Raw genomic sequence first — 7,630 nt, forward strand, 5'->3', positions numbered from 1 at the left:
CGGTAGTGGAAATTTTGAGTAGTTTGGAGAACCGGCAAATGCCACCTCTGGCTGGCCCTGGAGTGGGGACGGAATTGGGATTTTGCACTATCCTTCCCCTGCCACGCCCGCCACGCCACGCCACCCCACACCACGCCCACCACACCAAGCCACTCCCCCAGAACTGGTAGTAAAAAAATTTGGATTTCACCACTACATCAGTACCTCTGTTTTGCCCCAGCTCCGGATTTCCGAGGTTATTGACACACACCAACGGTCCTTATTAAATTTATTAAGTAACAAGAATAAAAAGACCGGCAAAGGTTGGCAACCAGCCCAGAAAACAAGATATGATAAACCAAAATACTCTGATAATAATACAAGTTGTTTTCAGCAAGAAACTTACTAACGGTGTGTGACTTAAATAGGCTAAGGGAGTGGCCAATTATCCTCAAGCCCTACTCTCAAGGAGACTTCCTCCTCCTGAGTAGCCACTCCTGCCTTTTGGCAGCCCTGCGTGCTCGAGCATTGAGGAGAGGCTCCTCCACTTCGCTCTCTCCACTTGAAGGAGCCTCTGGAGGTTCTGAAGGCCCTGGCTGAGTCTCTGCCTCTGGCACCACATCCTCTTCAGCCTCCTCGCTGTCCGACGTGAGCGCTGGCTGTGCAGGCTGCTGGCACGATCCCACACCAGCCTCCTCTTTGTCGGGATGAGCCACGATCCACACAGGCCACTGGTGGGCCACAACAGCTCTTTACAGGTACATGCGTTTATAAGCATGTAAGCCAGGGGTGAAATCCAGCAGTTCTGACAGGTTTTGGAGAACCGGTAGTGGAAATTTTGAGTAGTTCGGAGAACCGGCAAATGCCACCTCTGGCTGGCCCCGGAATGGGGTGGGAATGGGGATTTTGCAATATCCTTTCCCCAGGAGTGGGGAGGGAATTGGGATTTTGCACTATCCTTCCCCTGCCACGCCCGCCACGCCACGCCACGCCACCCCACCCCACGCCCACCACCCCACCCCAAGCCACTCCCTCAGAACCGGTAGTAAAAAAATTTGGATTTCACCACTGATGTAAGTCTCTGCATCTCATGTTTCCCTGAAATCTTGCATCCCTGGCCCACCTGTCTTTATGCCTCATGTGCTGTGAGTGTCTTGAGAAAACCAAAGTGTCAGTCAAGACAGTGCAATGTGACTAACGGAACTCTCCAGGCTCTGCTCCAAGGGGGGGTGGGAGTCCTGCTCGGCTGATCAAATCCAATTGCAGAGCTGCAAAACAACAACAACAGCGGGTTGTCTACACTTAAGGGGGAAAAACAAAGATAAACATTCTACACCAGGTTTCCTGAAGTGTGTAGATATGACGGAAGTTTAAGTTCGGATTTAGTACAATTAAACCAAATTATCTTGGTTCTGTCTGGGAAAGCCAAGGGAAATTATCAAAACCGTAAAGAAGTGAAAGTTAGACTATTTTGGACATGGGATGCAACACCCAGAAAAATATGGCATCCTTCACTTAATCCTCCAGGGAAAAATTGAAGGCAAAGGAGGCCCAGGCAGAAGAAGAAGATCATGGCTTCAAAATCGAAGGGGCTGGTTTGGACTAAACTCAGCAGCACTTTTTCGTGCAGCTGTTGATAAAAATAGGATGGCCAACATGATCGCCAACATCCGATGACGGATATGGCACAAGAAGAAGAAGAATCTTGGTTCAGTCTGGGGAGATGCAAAGTGCTATGCAATATTATGTGAAGATGCTTGACTCCTTCACTACGACAGGAAAAATCGTAGTTGAGACGGGGGAGGCCTTCTTGGGTATATCAGGCCAGAGGGCTCTATGTGGATCTCCCTCTAAACATGAGCCAACAGAGTCAGGCAGCTACAGAAACCTCAAATGCAATCCTAGGTGACCTTCATCGAAGTACAGAGTCAAGATCATTGCTCTTCTCTCTTGGTCTTCGTATGTTTTAGCTGCCAGCTCTCTGATCATTCTTGTTACTCTTCTCTGCACTCTTTCCAGATTCTCCCTCAACCCAACCCACCTCACGGGAAGAGGAAGGGATATGTTCTCGCAACTTGAATTATATATCTCTATCTCTAAAAGTAAAGGTATCCCTGACAGTTGTGTCCGAACTCCAGGGCATATATATATAACATTATATATATATAAAACATTATATATAAAATATATATAATAAATGCTAAATATCTAAAGGTAAAAATCTAAAAGAAGAGGGAAAAAAAGACATTGACAAACTGGAGGGTGCCCAGAAGTGAAAATCAAGATGATAAAAAAACCTCAAAGAAAATACTGAAGAAAAGATTGAGCCTGCAGAAGAGAAGACACGGTGGAGGAAAGGTGATATGACAGCATCTTGAGAGCTATTTGGAAGAATTTTTCAACGTTGTTCAAGGGGCTTAAATGACATGGATTTTGGACAGCACCAGGAAAAAAAATCCCCAGCAAGAAGAGCTCCCCAGCAGAGGAGATTCTGCTTTGCTGAGGGTGTTTAACGGAGGCTGGATGGGCACCTGCTGCTGGGGGGGGGATTTGAAAGGGGGGCAGAGCTCTGGGTTTCCCCACCCCAGGCCCTCTTTATGCTCTACAGTCCTATGACTCTTCAGTCTCGCCCCTTTCAACATGCATTGCCTGCCCACTTCTGCAGCCTGAACATGGGGCTTTTGAAAGAAGAAGCAGACCTTTGCATCCAGTTCAAAGTTCTGTGCCTCCGAATGAAGCCCACTCCCAGAGGCAGGTTTAAGGAAATGTACAGCAGCTGCACTCCGAAGCTTTCCTTGCCTTGGTCGACTGTTGTCTCACATTTGTCATTGTCTAGACTGTAATCTCCTTGGAAGAGGAACTTTCTTGCAATGATTTACAAAGTGACGCATTTAGGAATGTTGCTCTCCTAATAAATTAGCCACAGCCAGAGACAACTGCAATCTACCTCCTAACCGCCTCCAGCAAATTGCATCTAGTAAGCCACAGACACACACAATGCCCTTGGAGCCTCTCTGGGGCCATCGCAGCGGTGCTGTTAGGGGTGGGGGCTGACCTGAAATGCTAACCAAAGGTGATCCTGTCTGTATTGCCTGGGCAGCCAGGCAGCCAGGGATGAAGAGCAATGATGACAGCATTTTTACAGCCTCACTGAAGCAGCTGTAAGGACTGATGCTAGTCTCCATTGCCATTTGATAGGAAGGGTCTACTGGCATGAAAAGCTGAGCACTACAAACCTGGGCAGCTCCCTCAGCGTCATCAGAAATGCCGCTCGCACCAGAAGCTGATCTTTTGCAAGGAGACCAGCGGGTTTTAGAGAGGGGCTCGGTCTCGCTCTCCTGAGCTGCTGCATTTCAGACAGAGGAACCCCCAACAGCTTCAATAATGCTCTCATTGTAGGCAGAACGCACCATTCCATCTTGAGAGCAGCTATGCCTGGCTTCGGGCTCACAACGGCCCCGTGGGACATTGCTGGCTGCTGGTGATGGAAGAGGAGGACAAGCAGGCTGAGTTTAAGGGGTGTTGGGGGGGGGTTCCACTTCTCTCAGTGCTCCAGCCGCTTCTTCTTTACCTTGGCTCCCACTGGCCAACTCAGCCAGCCGGCTGCATCTTGGCTCTGGGCCCCATTCCCGCAGAGGACTCCGCCTGGCTAAGATTTTAGCAATTACTCCACCAGCCAGGCGCACTAACCGGTCATTAATCTAATGCGACACCTCAGCTTGAGCGCAGAGTCAGTGACACTGAAAACCGAGCACGCTGTGCCAAAAGCAGCAGGAGCCCAAATGCCAAACCTGGCCAGGCCTTTCCTTACGTGCCCCGTTCCCCAGACTCCTGCAGCCAAGAGGGGGGCATCAGATGGGAGAAAGTTGCCAGATCTTTCCCTGGAGCCCCACACCTTCCCCCTTCCTGTATCACAAATACGGGAGGCTCAGGAAAACAGGCAGCTTCTCACCTTGAAACCACACAGCCTGTACAGAAGCTGCAACTTTGCCCCCCGAAACCCTGCAGTCTGATTGACAAAGGGCTCCTTTGCAGCACCTCCCAGGAATGGCTTGCAGATTCCGCAGCATCTCTCTCCCACGCAGAAGCTCTCTGACTTGCTTCGGTTCCCTCCAATCCAGCCTCCTCCAGCACTTTCTTGTAATCCATACCTGGGAGCTGCTGTCCATGTGCCTCACCCCAATGCAAAATGAAAACAGGGACTCTAGTCTTGGTGCTTTCCCAGCTGCTCTCCCCCCCCCCATTTCTTTCCCCTGAAGATTCGGTATAACCAGACACCAGCAATGCGCTGCATTCAACCCTCAACCGCATCTTACAACCAACGTTCAGCCCTCTCTGGCTTCAGCACCTGCCCTAATTTTCAAAGGTGTTTTCAAATTTCTTGTCTGATGGAAAATCCTGGGGGATTTCTTATGCACAGGCTTCTTCTGTCATTTTGATTGATTCTATAAAAATCTTGCCCAACCATGGATTTTTAAGTACAATTTATTCATTACCAATGCCAAACTATTATTTTGAAATCTTCCTGGTCACCATGGCTGCCTTTTTCAATTGGGTGTGTCATCCCCCCACCCCTGGCCCCACCCCCACACTAGATATGTTAGAATATAGCCACATTATCACAGGGCAAGCCCAGAAACGATGGCCTTTGTAGTCCAATCCATTGGAAGGGCTACAGGGAAGAAGAGAAACTGCCCTTGGAAAATGTTATTTTCCAACTCCTGGATTAAGTTGTTAAGTCATTTTTTTTATTAAGAAAGGGAAAAAAAAAGATGAATTTGAGCAGAGCCTATAAGGCAGTTGAAAGCAAAGTCAGGGACTCTCTCTGGCTTTGGTGGATCATTTGAGGATTCTGGGAGCACCCAGAACAGTCTTGCCTGGATCACCTCTTGGTCTCCAGAGACTTTTGCTTCCTCTTCAGGACCCTTCCCGGGGGAGAACGGCCTTCTGGATCATCTGCTACTCTTTCCTTTTAATTTTAACTTACATTTCTTTTTAATAATTCAATTTCCTTTTCATCACAAATCACAATGAAGCATGCCCGGGACAACATAACCAAGCACACAACTAATTGCTACAGGATTATGACTTGTGCCCCATTCCTGCAGCATAAGAACGAGAAACAAGAACTTCAGGGAATGAGAAAGAGGAGAATCCCACCCTCGTTCTCTGCTCTTTCGCTCGAATGTCAGTGGTTACCACTGCATTGCCCTGAAAGAGGCTGGAATATAAAAGAGAAACTTCTGAATGAGGGCTTGGCGTTTACTTTGCAAGCTGGTCTATGGCAGGTTTTTCAACTTCAGCATGGGCAGACTTCGACATGCCAGCTGGGGGATTCTGGGAGTTGAAGTCTACATATCTCAAAGCTGATGTGATTGAGAAACACCGAGCTGTTGCACAGCTTTCCTTCTTGAAATCCTGCAAAGCACAGCTGTAGCTTTCAATACACCAGTGGATCGCTGGAGGACATTTCTCTCCCACCACTTGCCTGCCTCCCTGTTTTTAGCCCATTCCACTTCATTTTTATAAGCACCTCCCTAGGTGCCCAGAAACCTGCCCTTCTATCTTTTTAGTTAAAAAGGGGCATGATATGCCAACTGCAAAGTGCCAGATTTTGTATTTAAGCTTGTACAGCCAATCTAAAGAACTTCTGACTTTAAATGGCCTATTATATTTTGTTTCTGCTGCTTTTTAAGTATGTCCCCTTTATACAATGGTTGTGATCATAAAAAGTAGATTTATTATGCAGAGGCCATGATTCCTGAGGTTTCGCCTGGCATCTCACTTTTGCCAGCTCTCTGGAAAAGGTATCGAGCAAAATCTAGCCTTCCCTCAAAGAGTGTTTTCCCCACTAGGACTGGTGAGGTCTTTGAGGTTCATTCCCACCATGGTTGGTGCACATTTAAAGTCATGAGGGAGGAAATGGTCGCAGTTTTCTTCTTAGGACCAGTTTTTCCTACCTCTTGGGCTCTATCCCAGTTTTAGCGTGTGCCTGCCAACTGCAAAGCACCATAGCTGAGAATGACCCTTTCAGGAGAGTCACTTTTACTCTTGCCCTCTATGCGGGAAATTTTAGCCAGCCCCTCTTCCTCAATCTCCTCTCCAGACTGGGAGGGCATCCCTGTCTCTGCCTTCCCTCTTGCCTAGGCGTCCTCCAGCTCTCTTCCTCCTGCCTTTCAGGAGGCCTCAGAATTGGGTCAAAAGGATGTTTGATGAAGCTCATGCACCATCAATCTCGTCCTGATTCTTCCCTCCTCCAAATTTTTGTGACTAATTGCATGCACAGAATCAGACCCAGGGCACAATTCAGGAAATAAAACTAGGATGGCAGATATCTCCCTTGCCCTCTGCCAAGTGGACGCTGAACCTTCGGGGGACGCAGGAGAATGAAAAAGAAAAGCGATGTTGAAAGACATTCCCCACTTCTGCCACTGCGAAGCAGAGCAACGGGTGGCAGCCTGGCACACTTGTTGGGATGGAGAAGGTCTTGTGGGAATGGAGGTGCACTGATCAAGCAGCATCCCAGCAGCTGGGCAGGGATGGCAAGATTGCACCCCTACTACTGTTGGCTGCATTTATACAATGTGATTAAGAGGGTGACTGAATTAACCCACATTCTGGAAGCCCAGACTCTAGCACAACAAATGAAGTGGGTTCGCAGGACAAACCTGCATAAAATTAGCCAAGCCATAACCACATTTATCATGCTGTGCAAATGGTACTGTTAGGTTTGTAACAGAGTAATTGATCTGAGTACTTGTGTACATACACCGTGTGTGTGTGTGTGTGTGTGTAGTCTCCACTTTCACAGGTAGCAGACCACACTGTCCCCTGGAGACCCAAGAAAGTAACACCAAGACCAGCCCTGCAGGTACACAAAGCCTAACCTGGCCAATTCCAGACAAATGCTCACTTGTGGTAGGTCAAGCCTTTGTTGCACCAGGTGCACAAGCCTCTAAACAGAAGGCAAAGAAGGAGGCAGGGAGTTCCAAGGCGGTGCCCACACTCTGTTAACGGGAACACCTAACATCCTATCTAGGTGTTCTTGTCCCTGCCAGGTGGCCACCTTTCCCTCCCCATTTTGACTAGACATAGAACTTGAGGACTGGTGGGCTTTGCCATTTCCATCCCCATTCCGTCTTTTCTGCAGTTGCAACGGCCCGAATTTCAGTCACCCCTAAACACTCCCCCAACCTGTCTAAAGGCTGCCCCTGACAACTCAGAGAAGTTTTATGCCATCAGCCCTGAAGCAGCGCATTTCCAGAACAGAGTTTTCGACCCCAGGGAGAAAGGCGAAGGGCGAGCGCCTACCTGGCCGAAGACGGCGCTCAGGACAGGGCGCAGCTGATGGACCAGCGGGTCGCCGTCAACGCCGGGCTTGGCCGCGGGGCTCTTGCCGTTGGCCGGCAGCAGCGCTTCAGGGGTGGCCCGTGGACTGCCCGCGGAGGTTCCCCAGTCTGAGCGCCGCGCGGTCCAGTCCTGCTCCCCGTCCGGGCTGGGGGCCGCTGGCGAGGGTTCCTGGGGGCGTGGGCGCCCCCGCCGCGGCGCTGCCTGCTGCTGCTGCTGCTGCTGCTGCTGCGGGCGCCGCCGGAGGCTGCCGTTGGCCGGGGCGTCGGGCTGGCAGAGGGGCCTCCTGGCGCTGGGCTCGGCG

Source organism: Pituophis catenifer, unplaced genomic scaffold (genome assembly GCF_029215685.1).
Source record: "Pituophis catenifer annectens isolate HBS135680 unplaced genomic scaffold, rPitCat1.0.hap2 SCAF_10, whole genome shotgun sequence".
Taxonomy (NCBI): Eukaryota; Metazoa; Chordata; class Lepidosauria; order Squamata; family Colubridae; genus Pituophis; species Pituophis catenifer.